Genomic DNA, 24591 nt, shown 5'->3' with positions numbered 1-24591 from the left:
CTACAGAAAAAACTAAGTTGTCCAAACTATACACACCTGCTGAACGTGTTAAAATCGCAAACCTTACCCACCTTGTCATACGCATTGGTCACCTGGTGTGGCAAGGAGGCGGGGTTGTTAAATAGCCTACAAACAAAAGGTATACAGGCGGCTTTAAACCTCCCAAAATCAGCATCACCGGCGCAGGTTTGGCTAGAATTTGGCCTGCTGAATCAGAAGTTTCGCTGCATGGGAACTTTTGCGAAACTCTGTCATAAAATACGTCTGTCAGAAGAAGACTCACTGAACAACCTGTGTTGGAAAGAAATCGAAATCCAGCAGAAACACCATATGCCTCGCAGTTGGGGAGAATTCTTGAACAAATCGTTGAGTTGTATAGGAATCGAATCAACATGGGACTCGATGCCAGATAGAACCAGTTTTAACAAAATAACAAACAATGCTGTCAAATGGAAATCCTATCTGAAAGACAAATCAAGAATCTCAAAGCGACGACACGGTTGGACAGTGATAAATTCATACTCCAGGATAAAGCTGCAGCCTTATTTAGAAAGTCACTTTAATATGTCACTAAAAAAAAGATATATAGAACATCGGCTGGGCTTACAATTTTCAAAGGACTTGTTACCATCCTGGAAAGGTAGTCACACGGACCCTCGTTGTCGTCTGTGCGGGTATCAAATGAAACATTAACCCACCTGCTATGTGTTTGCCCAGCTCTCATGGACTTAAGGAGACGGCTTTTAAAGAACATTTTTAATAAAGTGAACATTAGAACATGCAGGCAAGCTGTAATTCGATGGTTAGATGGATCGTCGCCCATGTTGGCCTGTAGGGGGGTCAAAAATATGAGGGCAGCACAATATCTCCTACGACAAGCGGAACTAGGGGAATCCAGTGAAGAGAATGTGCATACTCGAAAAGTTCAGCCAAGTAAGAAGAATACAACTGAAATGAAATAAGTGAGAACTTATTATTTGTATGGACTAATCAAACCAAAAAGATAAAACTTAAGCACATTATTTTTATTGTTTTTTAACGAAGAATTTTTTAATGCATTTTGTAATAATTTTTAATAATTATAAACAATAAACCTTGACTTGACTTGATAAAAAGATGCATACTCCTACGATGCTTCCCTAACTAGATGTGCCTTAATGCACCTAGTATGTGTATTGGTGTTAGGCCAAGAATCCCTCTAGGATTTAGTCAACTCCATTACTTGAAGTGAGAGACTATGGGACCCGTCCTGGTCTCGAGCGGGACACCCCGCGAGGGATGTTTAGACCACTGTGGAGTGTCTGCATGCAGAAACCTCAGCATCTCTGGTCAGTGTGTCGGCCGGGAAGTCTCGGTCTCCTCTGTTCTATCTTAGCAAGATGAGATGCATATTTACCCAACGTTCTCCCCAGGGGTCCTACCTCACTGTATTACTGTGTCGGCCTAAGGATGATGTTGGGCATGAACTTTATACATAGATATTATACGGGATATACAGGAGATGGTCGTCCTGCTGTGCGTCCAAGAATCCTCATGCATAATGTATGAGATCTCAAACTAGGGAAAACAAGTGTTCTGAATGCAGCGTTGTATCTAGGTAAAAGGTCAGTCCCTGTAAAGCATGACAAGTGTAATGTAGGTAAGAATATAGGTGAAGGGTAATGAATTTACCTGGGCCTATATCATGGTACCTATATGGAATATAACAGTATTGCATGAGGTGAATTTTCTTGTCTTCAATGCTTGGGTGACTAAGTTCACACCAGATAGACCCGAGCCCAGGTTGGCTATGTATAGGTTGAATAGCAGAGGGGCCCACACACAGGCTTGTGCTAACCCTCGATTTGTGGCGATGTTGCTGTGTTCCTCGTGAGATTGACCATTACACAAGTCCTGGCGTAAAGTGATATAATGGCCCACAGTAATCTGTATGTTCAGGGGTATGTTCACGGGTCTGGTTTACTCATTCTACCCACTCCCTTCTCAACAGGATCTATGAATCTACTCCTATAGTGTGCTATTATTTGACATTTCCTTGTCATACGTTTAAAGTTAGTGTAAGAAATCAGATTATTAATTAGGGAGAGGTGAGAACCCATATCAAATAATAATCATCAACGCCTTGGCTTTTGACACCCAGGTGAATAGAACTGTGAGCACGGCTTCTGGATCATTAATTCCTTGAAGAAAATTCAGCTGTTTCTCCTGAAAGAGCTTAGAATGTCAGTGGACATTGAGTTTATCACCTCTCACTTATACTATTGCAATGCCCTGTATTTAAACTGTAACCAGTTCTCCCAAAGCAAGCTTCAAACCATCCAAAATGTGGCTGCTTGCTTGGAGATTACTACACTGCCTGCCAGTTAAGAAGTGGGTGGTTTTTAAAGCACTTTGCTTGGTCTACATGGCTCTCAACTTGCATGGGTCACCATACATCAGGAAGTCCTTTAACCCCTTGCCTGCAGGGCTAATTCCCCCGCTGTGCTGGGGGTGGGGGATGCCCACAGTGCCCCGGTGCTCATGACAAGCTGAGCTCGTCATGAGCCACGGTGGCCGTGTGCTTTTGACGAGCTGAGCTCGTCTTGTCCACACCCGTTTCTTCAGAACGTTCAGCACAGCGCGGGAATTAGCCCTGCGTGCGAGCGTTCTGACCGTTATGACGAGCTCAGCTCATCATGAGCACACGGCCACCGTGGCTGATGACGAGCTGAGCTCGTCGTGAGCAAGGGATGGGTTAATTGGTATGCCCCTATAAGGTCCCTAAAATCTACGGGTCAATGAAGGTTATGTTATGTTATGTTATGTTAAATTAATTTATTGAGCGTGCTAACACCATTAGGTTTCTTGGCGCTGTACAGAGGGAGCAGGGAGGAGAGACAAACAATAACCCAACTGAAGATGAAGGCTAGTGATAGGCTATGGTAAACAGATACGTTTTAAGAGAAGATCTGAACATAGGATAAAGGGGGGACAACCTAAGAGAGAGGGGTAAAGAGTTCCAGAAGGACGGGGCTAAAAAGGAAAACCTAAGGCCACCGTGTTTCTTACGCTTGAATTTGGGGGTGGAAAGTAAAGCCAATTGGGATGACCGAAGGGTGCGAGAGGGAACATAAGGATGAAGTAAAGAAGAAATGAAAGAGGGGCCCTGACCAGTGAGGGATTTGAAAATAATGCAACCAAGCTTAAAGTTACATCGGGCAGATACCGGAAGCCCGTGAAGACTTTTTAGGAGAGGTTGGACGTGCTGATCTCTAGGTTGGTGGTAGATCAAGCGGGCAGCTTGATTTTGGATCAGCTGGAGTCTCCTAAGTTGGTATGCAGGAATGCCTACGTATAGTGCATTTGCATAGTCAAGCCGAGACATGACTAACGCAAGCAAGGCCACGGTAAGGGCATCAGAGGTGAGTGGGCGGGAGATCTTACGTACTTTCCTGAGCTGGAAATGGCTAGAGGAAACTACCGCGCTGATCTGGGGTGTCATAGATAGGTCGTTACTTATGACAACTCCCAGACTTTTTGCTGAGTTGACAGGGCAGGGAGGGTTGCCAAGACTGACAGGCCAAAAAGATGAGTGCCAGGGATTGGAGGGCCCCCCGACAAGAACCAGCTCTGTCTTGTCGGGGTTGAGTTTCAGATGGTTTGTGCCCATCCAATCACTGATAAAACAGAGGGTATTTTGAAAAGTGGAAATGGATTGATCACCGGAGTCAATGGTGAAAACCAGTTGAATGTCATCTGCGTAGTTGAACGCAGAGACATTGAATCGACGGAGGGAGCGGATTAACGGGGCCAGGTATAAGTTAAAAAGGAGGGGGGATAAAGAGGAGCCCTGCGGGACACCACAAGTCAATTCGACTTGAGAGGCAGAGAACTGGAACAGCCTGACAGCTTGATGGCGATGGGTCAGGAAAGAGCGCACCCAGTCCAGAGCTGTGCCCTGGATGCCAGCCTCTCTGACACGGTCGACCAAAATAGCATGGTCGACCGTGTCAAAGGCGGCCGACAGATCCAGGAGAACCAGGGCCTGACAGGTGTTGGAGTCGGCGCCCCTGCGAAGTTCGTCCATCACAGAGAGGATGACTGCTTCTGTGGAATGCGCAGGTCTGAACCCAGCCTGCTGGGGGTCCAAAACACAGGAGTCCTCTATAAAGGAAGTGAGGGTTTGAGTAACGTGAGACTCCAAAACTTTACTGAGGAAAGGAAGGAGGGAAATGGGACGATAGTTGCTCATGGTGGACGGGTCAGCCGTGGGTTTTTTCAAGATAGCAACCACCTCTGCCCGTTTGAAGGAGGCCGGGACCACCCCTGAGGTTAAGGAGTTGTTTAAAAGAGCCAAAGGGGGGTCCGGACAAGAAGTAAAAGCTTCTCGCAGGGCAGAGGGGGGGCAACAATCGCTAGGAGAACCAGAAGAGACTTTAAGCACGAGGGAAAGAAAAATCTCTAATGAAATGGATGGAAACAGGGAGAGGGTATGGGTGATGTGGTAAGGGGGAGTGTTGACGGGGGAGGGTCGGGTGGGGCAAGAGTGGGAATGCTGGTCTTGATTTTAACAATTTTATCCACGAAAAACTGGTTCAAAGAATCACATAGGGGCTGGGAGGGGAGCGGGGCGATAGTGACTCTAGCTGGATTGGACAGTTCCTCAACAATTGCGAAAATATCCTTAGATTTATTGGTGGAATTCAAAATCTTGTTGGAAAAATAGCTAGATTTAGCCCGGGCTATAGCAAATTTGTATTCCCTCATCTGAGAAGAAAAGACAGCCTTTGTCTCGGGGGTATATCCTCGACGCCAGCGCCTTTCGGCCTGGCGGAGACTAAGTTTCAGTGCCTTAAGTTCCTCGGTGAACCACCTCTGAGCGTCGTGACTACGCCGTGTTTTAACAAGTTTTAAGGGTGCCACCGAGTCAGCAGCTGAAACAAGCCGTTGAGTAAGATGATCAGACTGAGAGTCAATGGAAGTAATGGATCCCGTGATGGAAGGGGCTGACGAGCTCAGGAGGGAAGTAAATTTGTTAAGATCAGCCTTGTTCCAGTTACGTGCCAGAAAGTTGGATTCTCGAGTGACATTGGCCAAGGGAGGCTTGGCAAGAGAAAAGGTGATAAGTAGATGGTCTGACCAGGAACAGGGAAGGACAAGGGGAGTGGAAATAACTAAAGAGGAGGTCCATACCTGGTCCAAAATATGACCTTTTATGTGCGTGGGTGTATGTATATGTTGGGTGCAATTGAGACCCAGCATGAGGTCGGAGAAAGCAAGGGAATCAGGAGTTTCGTGGGGGTCAGAGGGCCAGTAATTGAAGTCGCCTAAAACTAAAACATTGGTGTTATTGATGGTTAGCTGGGAGATGAGTTCCCCAAAGTGGATTGAAAAGTTAGGCATGGGTTGGGGAGGGCGGTAAACTAAGACACATACAAGAGAGGACCCAGGTTGCTCTAGCCTAAGAGTGAGGCAGTCAGTCATGGGGATGCTGGGGGTAGAAACAGGGGAAAACCTAATAGAGTGACTAATGATGGCAGCAACCCCGCCGCCCACTCTACCAGAGGGGCGGTTGGCTTGCAATAAATAATATCCAGGTGGAATGGCCGCCAGAATATCAGGGGAGGAATCATCTGTGAGCCAGGTCTCGGTCAGGAACAAGATGTCAGGTTGTTCGGATCCTAAGAGGTAAAAGATGTCAGTTTTATGGCTGACCAGAGACCGCGTGTTTAAGTATATCACAGATAGGGGGGAATTGGGGACAGGTGCCAAGGTGGTAGGGCGGGTTTTCCCTGCTAGAGCCGGGGGACTGTGAGTGAGGGGAAGAGAAATGATCTCAGGAAAATGAGTCCTGGAAGCGGGCAGGGCGCATATAGCATGCTTGACTAAGGCCTCGGGGGAAGAAAGGGAAAGTTTCTGAAGAAAAATAAGGGCAGAACGGGAATAGGTAAGGAAGGGTACAGAGTGACATGCCCCGTGCCCCGGCCTGCCGCGGAAGGTGGTTGTTCCTAGGTGCAGAAAGGCTAGGTGGGGAGAACAGGGCTTCATAGTGGTGGCATCTAGGCTGGGGAACTCACTCCTTGAATACATCAGGAATTTAAATACATAACTGATAATATGTAAGCAAGTCAAAAGTTGTTTGTTATCAAACTAGTCCTCCCTGTGAGTTGGCTGATTGTTTTGGTTCTCTCTGTTCTGGGTCTTCACCCGTCACACAGTCTCATTCAGCTCAGAGCTTAGATGCCTTCTGGTTCTATGCATTTTAAAAATACTACAATTGCAATTAAAATTACCTCAAATAATAACCGCAATCTGTTAGAAATGGGATCTCTGTTTGGCTAAGGCATGCGTCAAAGCAAGGCAGAGACCACCACTCTAGTCAGGGCTGGGGAGTTACACGCCAAAGATAACCCCTGCTCACCCCCTTGGTAGCTTGGCACGAGCAGTCAGGCTTATCCCGGAGGCAATATGTAAAGCGTTTGCGCAACTTACGCACAGCAGCAACACACTAGGCACACCACAAAAAGGAACTCTACACAAGGTTACATATAAAAATAGCCTTTGTATTACCATAAACACATTAGATCATAATCACACATATACACTGTGCCAAATGGCACTGGAACCAAAAAACAAGGAGGTATCCTTATGAATCCAATTAGGGACAAGGAGAAGTGAGTATACAAAGGAACAGGTCCCTATATTTCCAAGGTGGAAAGAAGCTATTTAGGCATCCACTAGTTACTCAAGAAACCATCAGTGCCACATTCTCACATATGATATATTTATTTTTAAAAAGATCGTAATACGAACAAATGAGTGACAAGCAGAGCAGGGAGGCCGATTCTTCCGATATAGCTGGTTAATTAAAATATACCATCTAAAGAAAAAGAAACAGAAACAAGAAATTAGCGCGATTATCAGGATATCCAGTCATGCGCATCTCCAAAGGTTTAAATCAATAATAGTGGTGACCAATTATTAATCACCAAACTTCGGTGGCTCCCTTGTCCTCAAAAGAAAACATATATAGCAAGAAAGTTGAAGGGTTTCCAATCCGGAAAATACAACCGGAGTACCGTAAACTAGCAGAGACACCTAATCCAACGAAGAGGAGACGGGTAGAATGTGAAACAATCCTCAAATTGATCACAGAGGTTGAATAATTCCACTTTTTAATAAGAATTTTGTCCTGATGAAGGTGTTAATACAAATACCGAAATGTTGCGTCGACAACTTGCATTTTTATTACTCCTCGTGTGGATTGACACACTTTTAACTTTTTTATCTTTATTGTATGGCACTTTTCTTGAGCAAAATATTGTATTGAATGAATAAATTGTACAATTTTTCTTAATTTTGTAGTGATTACTGTTATATCTTTTTAAAAATAAATCTATCATATGTGGGAATGTGGCACTGATGGTTTCTTGAGTAACTAGTGGATGCCTAAATAGCTTCTTTCCACCTTGGAAATATAGGGACCTGTTCCAAATGGCACTGGGCCGTATCTACAGGGGATTACATACACATGACAGGGTCACATGGACTACTGTCAGCATCAGCACTTAGTAGAAATAGTTGCTGTAGAAAATAGAATAACTGAAGCACAAAATAATAATTGTAGAGCACAATCAGTAACCACTGGTAAAAGTTAGGAACACACTACACAATAATAATCACATTAGGGACAAATGGCGCAGTGAAGCATAAACTCACTAGCATAAACTATATTATGCAAAACAGCCTCCTAATCCTAAAACACTGGGAGTGGTATAAAAGAGTGCATAAATAGAATATGCATACATCCCATTAGGCATCATCTAATTACCATCATAAACACAGTATAGAATCACCTTGCGCAAGAATCACATTAGTTACTGACCCTATTCCAACTGGCCTTCCACAGGGCTCCAATGCCCTATGTCCAACAACAGTCTGGGTGCGCTGCCTAGGCAGCTAAAGCAAAGGGCACAGGTGCACAACCTAAACGTTGCAGCTGCCCACTAAGTGATGGGCAACTGTGGTAGGGAACATGGGCACCAACGTGCCCCCCTGGGCCCTGTCTGGGACTCTAAATGAAAAAGGCCTCCAAGAAAATATGGGGCTGACACTGCGGTACTCCTGAACCCCCACTGGGGTTTGAGACAATATTCTCCTAGAGGGGGAAACGTTGCAGCGGCCCACCACTGCGGCGCTCCTGGATGGCTCACCAGGTCAGAGCACTCTCCGTGCTCTCAGGGCAGCCCCCTCTCCGGGCTCCTTTATTCAAGAACTGCCCACGTTAGAACAGCCCGCCGTCCTGCGGGCCGCTCAGGAACCACAGGGACGAGTAGGCGGGTGTCCTATTAGCACCAGCACTGTGCCCCCCACCAAGCCCCACACACCGCAGCTCTCAGGCATCCATCGGCTGTTTCCTCCTGCCGGCTGGACACGCAGGGCTCGCACCACTGCTGCGGGAGCCCTGCTTCTGGGATTCCTTATAGCTTTGTTGGGGCATACGTCGCGGGGCTCTTCCTCACACAGGGGAGCTCCGTGGGTTCACCAGCCACGTCTCCTCCAGCCTCTTTTGCAAACGGGCAGGCTTTCTTCCACTTTCGGGACCTCCTCCTAGGCCGCGCTGGGATTGGGTGGCCTCCACAGCTTCCAGGTGGCCCGCCCCCAACCAGGCAACGGCGCCTGTCTTCCGGGTCGCTCTGATAGTGGCCCAGAGTGAACTTTGTAGAGCGGCTCGGTCCGCTGCAGTGATTCTTCTAGCGGCAGCAAGGTGCGGGGTGGACACCCGCCTTAAGTAAATATCCACAAGCGGGTTGGGCACCTGCCACCACCTTCAAATATAGTCACCTGCGGGGTGGGCACCCACCAGGGGGTATTCAAACATGGCAATTACGCAGGGTGGGCTCCTATCTCTCATGAAGTATAGGGGAGTCCCTACACCGGGGATTCCCTCACAGGGAGGTGCAGCTCAGCGCTGCAATTAAAATAGAACGGTACAAAGGGGGGTGGTGATGGAATATTTGCTCTGGCGCTCTCCAAGCACCAGAGCAAAGTCTCAAGCACCAACCCCAGGACAAGGGAAGTGCTGCCAATCAGACACAGAGGCACTCCCAGGGAGGAAAAGGTCAAGGCAAGAAATAGAGCGCTCTTCTCAGTAAATGAAGGGCGAAGCGCTTCTTCCAGATGAAGACAAATTTCTGGGAATGTCTTGGAATGAAGAGGGTCAAAGGCTGGGCCCAGTTAGGCCAGCTCACAGGGCTCTCCAGTAGGGTGGCAGTCCCTAGTGGTGGCTCCTCCTGGCGCCCAGCAGCAGCAGAAGCCCCCCCCTTAAGTTAGGAACACCAGAGAACATTTTTCATGGGGTCACAGCCCCTTCTTATACACCCCTTTCCCTTTGTCACACAGCAGAGGACTGGGGGGAAACCGGATGCAACTGGTTTGGTTTTGGTTTGGGGAGCTTTGGAGCACTTTGTTGTGCTCAGCTCCCACCAGCATTGTGGAGGGAAGGCAGAGCCCTATTCAGGTCCCAGGTGCAATTCCTCCCTCCCATCTACATGCAGATCTCCCTATTCACCACCGGAGAGACCCATCCTGGCTCCTGGAGCCAAGCACACCATCCAGCTCCTGTCAATCACAAGCCAGACATGCATTCCACATCAGGCAGGCAGACACACAGCAGACAGAAGTGCCAACTGCTAAAAGTGGCACTTCTCCACAAAGTCACAATAAATCTGCTCACACCACTGCGGAGCATTTATTCTCAAGAGTTTGCACATACCAAACTCGCCCCTGTACTCCTCTCACACCAGGAATTACCATGGACACATATATATCCCATGCATATCTATAGGAGGGCAGGCCAATCTCACCACACGCAACCAGAGTGCGCACACACTTTACACTTCAACACAGTCCTAAAGTGCGCAGAAGCCAAAAACTACTAGTATCAGTTCACATTAAAAGGCAAAAAGTTTAGGGGTGAACCTGCCAAAAAGGCCAAGTCTAACACAATCCTTGTCAGGGTGAGCTACACAAGTCACTAAATAAATCTGAGCTCAGCCTTCTGGTAGCCCAGCACAGAGCCGTACGGTCTTATATATAGGCAATATGTAAAGTATTTATGCAGTAGTCAAACAGTAATGAAGTGAAGAAAACAACACAAGAAAAATCCGAAACCAATTTGGAAAAATAGAGGTTATTTTAATAAATAAAATGACACCAAAACAACAAAAAAACAATAAGTAGAACCACAGAGATGAGTTTTAAAATTTTGAGTTAAAAATAGTGCCTAAAAGCGTTAAGTGGCAAGAGTGTTTAGCAGGTTACACAAGGCAAGGGCAACTTTAAAAATGAAGGTTAGTCACAATAGAGAGCTGGTCAGATACAGGGACCAAGTTCACCCCAGACATAATGCTACCTTCGGATTTAGAACACTTTTTGGAGGTAGAAAATCTTCAGTGGGGTCAGGTAGCTGGCTGGATCGGCGGAAGGGCTCGTAGACAAAATAGAGCTGGTGTGTGAGATTTCAGGGTTGATCAGGGGTTGCTCTGCATCAGGCCCAGGGAAACAGTTGACCACATTTATCAATGTTGCTCGAATCCTGGTTGGCATTGAGTCCAGTGAAGCATTTGATGAAGGTGTTATGAACCTTAGGTAAGCCCATGTAACAGAGCTGCACCTTTTCTTACATTGTCCTCTTTTCTGCACAAGAAAATTAGTCATGTGACCTTTTGCACATATTTGTGTGCATGACATAGTTTGGATTTGTTTCTCTGAAACTACTTTGCTTATACATGTGACCTTTATGCACGATGTACCAATATGGGTTTAATAAACTTGGAATTTAATCTTGCAAGCATGGATGTAGCATGCAAAAAAGACATAATTAGATATTAACTCCAGGTGAACTGGGCAGAACCTGACTCCTTGCCCTCAAGGCATTGTTCACAGACAAGTCAAGTGGCTGGGCAAAGTACTTGGAACAAGCCGCTCCAATTTTAAATCTGGATCTAACATCACTGACGTCTCTCCAAATTAGCAAAGCACAGCTAAAAGCAAAGTGAAGACACAAGCTAAGAAGACCTTGAGGGATCTGGATTTAATCAAGGCAAGAAGCATTAGAGGTGCTGAGGAGCTTGTAACATCTCACAAAACTTTTTTTTACCACCCATATCTGTGAGCAGCAATTGGAAAGCATGCATTTAAGAAAATGTTATCATTTAGACTACTGACTATACCCATTACGGAGTATAATACACCCTGGAACAACTGTGCAGTGACACAGGAACAGTGTAGGCTGTGCAATTACCACTCTGAAACCGCAACTCATATCATATGCTGTTACACAAGCTTATCACAACAGAGTAACAGGTATCTGGGGCCTAGCCTCATGCAACACGAGATAAGATCATGCAAGTAAGCAATAATATTCATATATTCATCTGTCACTCCAAAAGACCTAGCACAGGTTGGAAAATTATTTGCGGAAACAGGCAAAATGCTACGAGGGTCTGGATCACCATCAGGGGGAGACGATAACTTGCACAAAATCCTAAATGGAGCCGCCCCTATCTTGCATGGCTGTATCCTGTAGAACTGCAACACTTCTAGTTGACACTTCTATAAACCTGCCTGTACGAACGACCTTGCACATGCCGATGGCCAACCATTAAAAGACTTATGCTCCATCCCACTTAAAATACTGAGGGACTTGCTTAGATTTTGCACAGATTCAAAACGTATCAATTTGTTTTATAGATGAGCCTAATATTTCTGTCTAATCAAGCTATTGAAGGGACAGAATAAATAGACACTTGGAAGGACAGAACAACTAGACTGGTTAATCAAATAACCATATCATTCCCCTCGCTACAAGGATCTGACAAAGAGACACTCGAAAAAGGAACTAATCAGAGATGACACTATTACTTTTCTGTTTAAAGCTTTACTTATCTCTGATAATGCAGGTGGTTGCTTTAACCACGAGCAGCTTCATGGTTTTAACACTGTTAATCTTCTCTTGACAATTTTATCATGTTTAATGTGTTATTGTGAAAAATTATTGTTATGGTTTTAATTAACTAAACAATACATTTTGATACTGATACAATGTGGGTTGGGTTCCTATTTTAGGGATAACCTGAGTAGTTCAATCATGCCTTCTCAGGGACCCCTACTAACCTTCAAACTGGAGAAATCAGTGGTGGTAGGGAAATCCGCATCAGCTGAGTAGGTGTACTCTATTCTCTATGTATTCCCTGTAGGTTATTCAAGATCGTAGGATAAAACTTCGCACATTGTGATTACTCTATATCCCTAATTCATTTATTGAACTTCCTTTTTTTTAACACATTTTTTAACAATGTCAATAAACGGAGAAGAAGCAGCATTTTTACATAGAAGAGAACTGAAGACATGCATTTATTAAACTATGGTCTACTGGCTATGGGTGGAGACGTTACCTTCGCGATAGAAGCACGTTAAGCATTCAAGACAGGTGTTCTATTCCTGGGTTAAATTCCCAGCTGCAAATGATTGTACAAAAATGTTTTATACCTACATTGAGAATGAAACACCAGTGGAATATACTCTGAAGAACTAGAAATTCCTGTTTCTTACCAAGACCATGTCAATTGGAATAAAGGCATCCTCTCACACCACAGAAAACATGACAGTAAGTCCACTCAGCAGAGAGAGAGTGACATGGCCGGTCTTAGCTGCATACACACTACATCCTGACACTGCTAATTTAACAGCAGCAGAAATGCAAACACTATACAGAGATTTAGTAAAAATGTTAAGAAATCTTACACAGTTCATAATGCAAACATTTACAATTAACCCTGCGCAGATGGCTCAGGCTGATTAACCACAATTGGCTACGGTGGGTATTAGCCAACAAACACCAAATGCCGTTATGGAAAAGATTCCCACCAGTCGGGGCTTATTCAGATCTGGATAGCACAAGAAACAAGACAGCTTGAAGCAGTATTTCCCCATACGGGCTTGCAGGAAAAACACAGAATACTAACTATTTGCTTGACGATGGTGATGGCTCCCCCAGTGGAAGACTGTGGGTACAGTCTTTGCTGCCATTTATATCAGATCATATGGTATCCCCTCGCTGTTTGTTTTACCTGATGTGTTGAAGCAGGTTATGAATGAGTACGGGGCAGCACCTCCCTTGGACTTAGGGATTAAACTGATGAGCAACTTTGCCACAGTATCCACTATTATATTAAGTAACAGAAAAGGGGAGGCAGCTGCATTAGCTATAAGCCAACACTTGAGGGTTTGAGTCTTGCGCAACAGGAATGGGAATTACCAAAAACTATCGAAGGCCTTAGGTAGAGCTAATTTGGGAACCATACCTGGGAAACCACAACTTAAGAGCAATTCTGAAAAGGATAACTGTAAGCAAGCACCCAGTTTAGTGTCAGACCTAGACCTATGGCTGCCCGTGGTGGACCCTGCCTTTGCCACCCCACGGGCGTGTGTTAGAGCAGGGATGAGGGTGCTGACAATTTCTTCCGGGGCCACCCCCCAAGGGCCGCAGGTAAAAGCGGGGTGAGGCTACCACCCCCAAAGCTGGTGCCACCCTGGGCAGACTGCCCCCCTCACCTCCCTTGCTATGCCTCTGACCCAATTCTTCGACGAAGAAGAAATGGGATAATGAACAAGTAATTAATAGGCATGGGCAAATTTTGCGAATTCGCAATTCGCGAATTTGCGATCCTCAAAATCCGCAAATTTGCGGATTCGCAGATTTTGTGGATTGTGTGGGGAATGGCCGGGCGGGAAAACGGTGCACATCGCTAGTGTGAGGGGCAGGGCCAAACCGGCGAGGCTTATATGCGAGTTCACATGCCTCTTGTGTGCATAAAAGGACAGGCACGGATCAGAGAAGCTCGTGGTCACAGGAACTGCACAGGGATGGAGCTCATGGAAGTCAATTATGCAAACGGCCTCCATCAAGCATCATAGCTAATTTTCGACTATAGATATGGGGGGAACCCACACCTAGCCAGCCTCAACAAAACACACATCATCCTAACTAACTATTTTAGGACGGCCCCGGCAAGCTATGTTATCTTATGTTATGTTATGTTATGTTATTATTCATTTATAAAGCGCTATATCACCCCGAGGTGGTGCTCGAGCACCTGCTTTATTTTATCTATTAGTGCTTCCTGTTGAAGCTAACTTAGTAACTATTTTAGGATGGCCCTTGCAGCTTCCCGGCGCCATCCTAAAATAGGTAAAAGTTCAACAGGCTTGAACTTTTGCCCCCCAAATCCGCCGCTCGCGGATCTCGCGGATTTTCAGTAAATTCGCGGGAGTTCACGGATCGCGGATTTACCGAAAATCTGCGAAATCCGCGAGCGGAACAGATTTTCCGCTCATGATTAGTAATTAAAAACAATCAGACATCAGAGGGTGGGTCTCCTTAGCAGGAAGCTGTTGAAAAAAGATACAATCCTAGAAACCGTGATAACCTTAGGAAGTCTGACAGGTATCAAGATACTGATAAACGTTCCTCTCTTTTCTTTCAGGAGTGATCTGATACACATTCAGAAAGAGGAGGATGGTCACAGCGCAGATCGGAAGAGCATGTGAAGCTGAAGAAGGAATCACAACGCTCATCGGACTACATCAATATTAAAGAAATTAAACCAAAGAATAATAAATCTCAATTCAAAAAGAAGAAGGGAGCCGGAATCAAAATCATGCATTCTTAGAATACTGAGGACTCTGCCTCTGAATAGGAAATGTGCAGTGATGATGCTGGACAGTGTGGCAGCATTCACAAGAGCTCGCCAGAAGCTGATGGATTATCTGGCGGCAGTAGCGCTGAGTGAGCATATCACAGTGGAAATACCTGCCTCTAGGGTAAGTGTTCCCCATCATTTATATGAAATTACACTTTAGTTGGAGGGGTACACCAAGGTTCTGTTTTGAGAGAATCTTATCAAAGGTTACATTATTCTTTTTGCTGAAAAAGACTGGCCACCTGAGTTCGTATTAGAATACCCAAATGGAGAAATGGTAATCTTACCTGCTTTCTCTGACCTCGTTCCAAAATCAGTTAAACATTCTTACGCCAAGAAGTGGGCATTAGTGCTAGCTTGCGCATTATACCACAATCATGTTGGGTGGGAGATCCCATTTAAATCAATGACTCAACCCCAGAGAAAATATCTAAATAAACAGATAGCTAAAAAACAAGTTAGGGAATTCTTTGACCAACTTGAATACCATGGTGTAATAGAAATGCACCTCGTCAATGAATAATCCCTTGTTTACTGACAATTCATACTGTCTAGTATTAGACTACAGACATTTAAACACATCTACTTGCACAATTGTGGTACAAAATGCACACAGTTCGGCACTAATGAATAACAATGTGTGTAAAAAAAAAAATAGCACTAGATATCTCAAATGGATTAGTCTTCCAAAATATAGCACCTGGAAGCAGATATTTGACAGCATTACGAGCGCTAAACTTGCAGAGGCAATCTTGTTGATTGCCTCAGTGGTCCAAGAAAAGCCCTTGGCTGTTTTCAGCCAGAGTGACAGAGTTACTTCAAAAGTTTGATCACCAGGCATTGTCCTATGTAGATGATATCTATCTAACGGACAATGAATTAATGGAATGCTTGGACAGAGTAGATTGCATAATTATGGGATTTGCTACCTGGGCTACAAATTTAGCGTAAAGAAATTGTCCATCTGATAGTCCTATTTTTAGGATACAAGTTGACAAATGTGCATTGCTCCACTCTTCAACAACTCTAAAAAGATTGCAATCCATTTCAGGATTTTTAAATTTTGGCAGAACATACATTCTAGATTAAACAGACTGGGTAAAACCAATCTACGTTTTAATGAGACCAGAGTTTTCAATAAAACACTGGACACAGGAATATCAAACATTTTACATTCTGTACAAGCTAACATGATTGCTTCTAAACATTTACATACATGTGTAAACACATATCACATTTGTACACAAACACAGTAATGCGTTTTGCACCAACAGTTTAAATTCTCACAGCAGTACAGACTCCTGTAGTACAGAGGGAGCATTAGCAAAGGGAAAATGCATAATTGTCATAACCCTGGTACCAACATTAGAGGCCATCACCAAAGCAACAGACATTACAGATTTGATTCTACACCACAGCATTTTTTGCAATATGAACAAAAAATACTCTGCTGAATGAAATATTGCCACTAGATCAATATGATTACATCATCTTCACTAATGGGTCTGTCCACCCTGCCATAGGGACTAAGCACCAATATTCTGTAGTGTGTGCAACCGTAAAGGAGCACATGCCTGATGGCAAACTCAATACTGAAAGAACACATACACAGTCCCTAGGCGATTGTACAGCGCAGCTGGCAGAACTCAAGGCCATAATACTGGCACTGCAGAACACAGATCCTGGATTCCCCACACTAATAGTGTGTGATTCGTACTACCGTGTCCAGACATATAATGAATACCTTCACTACTTGGGCTTATGTAATACACAAGTTGAATTACTGACGTATTGGCGTTCACGTTGCAAGGAATTCCATGGATTATAAAGCAGCTAAGGCAACAGTTCATACTGCAGACAAATTTGCAATCACTCATTCTAGTATGAGAATTGACAGAGACTTCATGGTGGCTGTCAATGCTGCATGCAATGACACAAACCTGCCAAAAAACTTTTCAGTTGTTCGTTCAAACCACTTCATTCGGCTAGCAAAAGCCATAAAAGTACACCACAAACAACAATTTTCATACCAAAAGTACATAAGATCATGTTAATACATTTTGAATTCAATCAAATGTAACACATACAAACAAAAAAGAATACTGGAAAAAGAGGTGACATAATTCATTCATCAAGCAATAACACAACAATATCAATCAACAATTTAAAATGTTTAGCACCCTTTCTTCAATGCCTAACTGATCCCACCAAAAAAATTGCAACATTAAAAATCTCCCAGGGTTTTTTTAACAGCTGCAAATACAGTAATGATTCAGAAAAGGGGGTGGTGATGAACAGAGTGTCTGAATTAAGCAGACCACTCTTACCCAGTCCAAAGATCAGGGCTTGATCCATCACCGTTTTTTAGTTCACTGCACCATCCCAGCTCAGAACTTGGCTATATGCAAATTAGTCTGACACTGGCCCAGTGCATCATGGGAACAGGCAGACCAAACTACCAAGCCAATTCTTATACTGGTAAGGAAACAAAACTACCGGGGACCGGTTTCTGGCATTTCAGCCGTCTTCGGCCCGGCTTGCTTGAATCCTGATGGTGCACTGAGCTATGGACTCACATCTGAGTATACCCTTCCACGCTTATGGTGGACAAAAACAATTCAGAAAAGGGGGTGGTGATGAACAGAGTGTCTGAATTAAGCAGACCACTCTTACCCAGTCCAAAGATCAGGGCTTGATCCATCACCGTTTTTTAGCTCACTGCACCATCCCAGCTCAGAACTTGGCTATATGCAAATTAGTCTGACCCTGGCTCAGTGCATCATGGGAACAGGGCAGACCAAACTACCAAGCCAATTCTAATACTGGGAAGGAAACAAACTATCGGGGACCGGTTTCTGGCATTTCAGCCGTCTTCGGCCCGGCTTGCTTGAATCCTGATGGTGCAATGAGCTAGGGACTCACATCTGAGTATACCCTTCCACGCTTATGGTGGACAAAAATGATTCAGAAAAGGGGGTAGTGATGAACAGAGTGTCTGAATTAAGCAGACCACTCTTACCCAGTCCAAAGATCAGGGCTTGATCCATCACCGTTTTTTAGCTCACTGCACCATCCCAGCTCAGAACTTGGCTATATGCAAATTAGTCTGACCCTGGCCCAGTGCATCATGGGAACAGGGCAGACCAAACTACCAAGCCAATTCTTATACTGGGAAGGAAACAAACTACCGGGGACCTTTTTCTGGCATTTCAGCCGTTTTCGGCCCGACTTGCTTGAATCCTGATGGTGCAATGAGCTAGGGACTCACATCTGAGTATACCCTTCCACGCTTATGGTGGACAAAAATGATTCAGAAAAGGGGGTGGTGATGAACAGAGTGTCTGAATTAAACAGACCACTCTCACCCAGTCCAAAGATCAGGGCTTGATCCATCACCGTTTTTTAGCTCACTGCACCATCCCAGCTCAGAACTTGGCTATATACAGTAAGGCAGGTCTAACTTGCACAAAACCCCTCCCCTTTAAAATAGTACTTAAAAACGTTCTCCTCAAGGGGCTAAAATGCTCACAAAAAATTATAAAATGTAGGGTATCCTGTGTTGAAAAATTGTCACATGCACAGGGGCATTTACCCTGCTCCACCCCTGTACATCTGCTAAAAGACAATGGATGAGCTTGAAATGGAACCTGGCTAGAAGAAATGGGTGAAAAGGTTTTGTGACAATTGTCAGGTACGTTTCTATCCATGGGACTGTCTTTAACAGGAAATGGGCTTTCACTGTAAGTTTCACAATCTCCAACGCCTCTCTCTCTGCAGACAGTATGTTTAAAAATTGTACTTTAACTCATGGCATGTCCTCTTTCACAATCTTTTCTGGGGTGACAAAAAGTTCTGGCCGTCCCATTTTACCTAGCATTGACTTGACATATTGTATCCATTGGATTTTTCTTACATTGTCCAGCTCTTAACAGTCCCTGATAATTTCTTTATTCAGTGCCAGTTCCGTATTAATCCATGTCTTTAGCCAACATACCACAGGACCCAGCCCAATTTGGTCCTCACCAACACCACTACCCAAGTCTTGTTGAATATCATAGGTAGGGGTAGATTGGGGAATCGCCAGGAGAAATCTCATTAATTTAATTTCAACTTGCTAAAGTTCTACTACAGCTTTATATCCCCAAATCGCAGACCCATACCTTGCTACAGCAACACTTTCATATCTATACATTTTGAGCAAAGCTTCAAGGGGCTTTGCTCTCAGTCGGGATACAAAACATTGTATAGCAGCTATGGTCCAAGACATTGCAAGTTTGTTTGCCTTTAACGGGGGAGTCCAGGAGCCTCTCTCATCGAATACAACTCCCAAATAGGAGAAAGAGGAAACCCTTTAAAACTCAACCCCTTCACAATTAAATTATTTGGATTTTTTTGGCTTCTGCCCTATTGTCATTGTGTGCGATTTGGTTTTATTAACAATAAGGTCCAGGTTTTGCATTAGGGATCCAAAGGAATCCAAAATGCTCTGCAAGCCAACTGCAGGGTGGGCCAAAAGAACCGCATCGTCAGCGTACAGGAGAGCAGGAATAACCCTGTCTCCTGTACGTGGAATATATAAAGTGGTAGTGCTAAGGGAGGTGTTTAAATTATTTATATAAAGTGTAAAAAGCAAAAGGGGTAAAATACAGCCCTGACATACCCTTTGTCAATTTTAAAATGCTTAGTGCATTTGCCATCTTGGCTGACTCTAACTTTGGCATAAAGATCCTTAAATAGACTAAGCAGTGGTCCCTCCCCATACCTATCAATATTGTCCATAGCTTTGATCTATTTGCTAGATCAAAGGCCGAGGATAAGTCCATGAAGGCCAGCTGCAACGTACTTTGTTTCGCCACTTTACATTTCTCGGCCAGAAGGTGCAGATTTAGACACTGATCTATAGTGTTTCTACCTTTTTTTTAAAACATATTGACAGTCTGTTAAAAGTTCAGTGCCGTCCAACCATTCAGGAAGTTTATTTAAAAAAATCTCTACTTTCCACTCAAGTATTCCTACAAGTTAGATGCATAAAATATTCAAAACAGTGATCGCAGATTGGAATAAATACTAGCTGCACATGAGGACACGGGTTCAGCTCGTGTAGGGATTACTGCTTTGGGTTGATTACTGAAGCAGCGCTATTGGTGGCCTGTTTTTACTAAACAGACCTTTGTCCTGCCAGCAGATGAATGTTTCCACAATAACACGTCCACCACAGACGCCACTATTGATTTCAAACAAGGCATTTGGCCTGTGTCTGTTTCGATCACTGCAGGCCCCTCCAGTCTGATGGGGCTTACAAGTACATCTTGGCAGCAGTGGATTCATGCTCCAGATTCCAGTGGTCGGCTGATGCCAGTACTGTTATCAAAGACTTTATTGGGACATACGCATTTGGCACTCTAAATTCCGACCAGGATCTGGCTTTGAGCTCTCTGGCTTACAAAGAAGCCATGGGAAGTTTGGATGTGACCTTGCGGTACTCCTCCCCCTATCATCCTGAGGAAAATTTGATAGTCAAGAGCACACACCATGACTTAAAACAGTCTTTATCAGTGAGGGTACAAGGCGCAGGTCATAGTTGGGTCCAACACCTATATGGTTCCAGAGGGAACTCAACAACATGCCAAGAACATTCCTGGTAGGTCGTATTCCATAGCCCGGAAAAGACTGGTCTAGGCCACCCCTCTTGGTTCATGCTGATTAAAGGTATCTGTTTACCTAACGGCTTGCTGTTAGCCTGCTACACTGGGCACACAATGCCTTTCTGTCATTAATAAGTGATATTAGAGTGGCGCCTCAAACTCTCTAAATGATGGGGAAAAGAAACTATTAGGAGAGGATGCTACCCAAAGTTCACATTCATAGACCACTTGTTAGAAAGGGCAATGGGGTAGTATGCACAGAAATTGTTCTTTCGAAGACAAGGTTATCTCTAAATGTAAGCCCTTCCATCCGTGCTTTGTAACCAGTATTGGTGGATAGTCCAGTGGGTATACACCTGTTACAACGCAACTTTTACAACTACCTACTATTACAACGCAACTTTTACAACGCATACCATTACAACGCATTGCGCTGGGGGGCGCTCTAGGATAGGGAATAAGTATAATTTACTATCCAATACCTTCCCTAGTGTCCACAGGGACTGGAGTTAGAATAGTAAATTATACTTCCCACTATCCAGCACCTCAAAGCGCTATGCCTTGTAATGGTGTGCGTTGTAATGGTCGCATTGTAATAGTAGGTAGTTGTAATGGTATGCGTTGTAACATGGTACATCCGTCCAGTGACAAGCACTCATTCTAGCCCTCTCTTGGCCTCTACTCATATACTCACCACCCCCTCAAATGTTTTACTTATGACTATTAGCCCATTAGCTACTCCAAATCCAAAGATTAAGAGGGTAACTTGCTCTAAGATAACTGACTCCATACTCCCTACACAACATAATTTCCCACAAGAGAAGTCTGTCCAATGTAATTTCCTAGCTACTCTGCCCCCATTGTCTGAGGGGGAAGTTCATTAACCTCCTCGTAGCTCGAACTGTACGGTTAATATTATGGAGTGGTAGAGAAATTCAGGCATATCCTAAAAGCAAAACTTGTTCCCCGTTTTGCCCCAATGAGTGTTTTTACTTGCCAGCTGTGAGGGAATATCATTGTGCTCATCGGCACAAAATCAGGGGTGAGAGGAGGCCCGTGGTGCCTTCTTGCGTGTAGAAACACCCCCGACAAACTTGCTGGCTTAAAACGCCTCAACTGCGACCTGTGGCCTTGGAAATCATCAGCCCGTAATTCACCGCAGCAGCCCGGGGGCCTGAGAGAGCCCTGCAGCTGCTTCCCAGCTCCCCAAAGCCGCGGAGAAAGAAACGAAGGGGCTGCGACCTGATTGGTCAATCGCTATCCAGAGCCGCGCTCTAATTGGCTGCCTGGTCGCCGAAGCTGCCTAGTGAAGGAGGGCCTGCCCCGGGAGCCGCGCTGCCACTGGCTGACTCCCGGGTGAAGAAGGAGGCTTGCCGCGAAGGCCGCAACGTGATTGGGCCAGGAGAGGAAGAGCTACGTCATCGTCCCGGAGGCTCACCTGCCGAGTCTCACATTGATTGGTCCCTGTAACCAGGACCTCTGGGGACGCCGCCGAAGCCGTGTGAAGCCACGAAGCCGGGGAAGAGTGACCCGACCTCGCCGAGGGAGCCACAGAAGCAATCTCTGCCCCTGGCCTGTCATCCCTGCTCGGAGAGCCGAGTTAGCTCCCCGCCGGTCCCTGGAGTACTGAGAGCGGGCAGAGAGCTAGTGGAAGTCTGCTCTGATTAGCGCGAAGGTGCTAGCAACCACCGGTGAGGCGTGCTCGCATTGGCTGGGGCTCAGTAGTTCGAAAGCCTAATTGAGAAGTTATTAAAACGCTGACATTGCTTTGACTACTCGTTTTTAAGAGTTGAATTGAGATAAGTCAGTCATATCATTTTTAATACTGATTTACAGGGACTAGAGACTACTCTTTATTAATAAGAACTTCCTACTACAAGTGCAACCATTAAGATTAAGTGCAACCTTTTATCAAAGAAGCAACCGTTGTGTATTGTTGACTTTTAATTGCTGCAACTAGATACAGTTATATTTTTATAAATATACTTACATGTGTGGTCTCAGTTTGTGGTGAATTGGGGATCATTGTTTGTGTTAAGTGCATTTATTATGCACATTGCCTTGGGGATAAGCCTGTCTGCTCGAGCCAAGCTACCTAGAGGGTGATCAGAGGTTATCTACTGTGTGTATTCCTTCACCCTGACTAGAAGCAAGGGTCCCTACTTGGTCTAAGGTACTTACCTCTGCCAATTAGAGACCCCCAGATCTAACAACTTCCATTGCCTGAATACGTTTTGACTTATGGGTAGCAATCTCACCTCACTATGAATGCTATTGATTTCAAAACTGTGAGATTCCTGGTCCTTCGGAACACTTCTTGCTTTATTTGAGCTTGTAATTGTTATAAAATGTCCTTTGGTATTCCACTGCACTGACACTTTACCTTGCACACTATCAAATGTAACGCTGCTATACAGCAACAAACGTATAGAGCTTCTAGTGCCATATAAAGCTGTGCCATAAATTGTGTTAAACATCTTTTTGATTACATTAGCATCTTGCAACCTATCCAATGGACTGTCGTATTGTGGGTCCTAGGCCCACATGCTGCAGTAAGGACAACATAGATACTAGTATATGGTTACTGGAACAGGCCTCATGCATGTGCACCTGTGACCTTTTATTAGATGGGTCACCTGACCAGTGACGCCTGTGTTAGATGGGTGTGAGGTGGGTGTATGGCCAACCCTCAAAGAAGTGACTGGTAAAACTGATGCCTACTGAGACACTAACACGTGTCCAGAAGAACAATGCATTCATCCTAAACTCTACTGCAATGAAACAAACACAAGTCCAACTTTTGGGAGTAAACAATAATAAAATGAACACCACAGGGTCCATCAACATCTAGAATCGATCAGCAGGACAATAGTGGACATGGTACTGATGAGACAGGCTGAAACAGGACATCTTTGGCAGCATCCATAATTCAACCTGAGCTGTTCAGGTCATGAAACATTGACCTTGGTACATAAACAGCACTATGGAAGCCTATCGGTGCAAATGTGTCCATGGTTTTAAGCTGTTACACTCCAGTGACACTAAAGACAGTACTTCTCAAGAGTTCAGAAAACAGTGCGAAAAGAGCGTGGTCGAAGTCCATTGCAAAGTTTAACAATGGTTTTGTTTTGCCCCTGAAAACCATCTTAGCATCCTGTGGCTTGTAGAAGTCTCTGTTTGGAGGTCTTGCTGCATCCTGGAATCCATTGGTGGGGCAATATCAAGTCGATTCTTGCGCTTTGGGGAGGCCCCTTGGTTGCATTTCCACAGGCCTGCTCGTGAACTGCGCTGGGGCTACATGTGGGGCTACGGTGAGGAAGCGGCAAAACCACGAAGGAGCACTGCCTAGTCGCTCGCCCACACCCCAGGGGTAGATGGGTCTAGGTCAAGACATGCTCTCTCTGCCAAGATCCAGATGCAAGCCAGGTTAAAAGGTAGTCACTGGTGCTTCTTGTCAGTTGGTGTGGCAATGGTGTAGGACTCCAGTCCAATCATTCGATACACCAAAGGTTGTAGTGTTTGATACACTTGGCATGATGAGGATGTCAGTTGCATTGTGTTATTAAAACAACAGGTGGTAACGACTTGCCCGGATTATTGTATGTTTATTTTCCTTGAGTCATTGACCACTGGGAATGATGGTGGCTAGTTGTTTCCATTTCCTTTGGGGAGGCAGATGCATCCTTGTGCCTGCATGTTTTTATGTTGCTGAGTCGCAAGTGACTGTGTCTGGATAGACAAGTTGCGAAACTTGAGGAAATGACTCTGTTCATGCATGCTTACGGCTTACTCAAGGGTCTCCCACCATGCGCACAACAGGTCATTCTTGTGTCGTGTCACCTTATTAGCTTGGTGCTTGTTTGTTGGATGTGCTCCCTCAGCAGTTTGAGTCTTCTTGAGCTTGCCTGTCAGGCACGGCCTCTCACGACGTCCCGGCCTGAACTTGATCAGTCATCAGGTGCCCAATTGTAGACCAAATAATTAAACAACAAGGGGTGGTGATGGACAGAGTTTCTGAATTAAGCAGAATATTCTCACCCAGTAAAGAGATCAGGGCTAGATCCAACACCGTTTTTTAGCTCACTGCACCATCCCACCTCAGAACCTGGCTATATGCAAATTAGTCTTTTCCTGTCCCAGTGCATGATGGGAACAGGGCAAACTAAACTACAAAGCCAATTCTTTCACTGGGAAGGAAACAA

This window comes from Lissotriton vulgaris, chromosome 8, assembly GCF_964263255.1.
Source record: "Lissotriton vulgaris chromosome 8, aLisVul1.2, whole genome shotgun sequence".
NCBI classification, from domain to species: Eukaryota; Metazoa; Chordata; class Amphibia; order Caudata; family Salamandridae; genus Lissotriton; species Lissotriton vulgaris.
Note: the sequence above shows the minus strand (reverse complement) of the source record.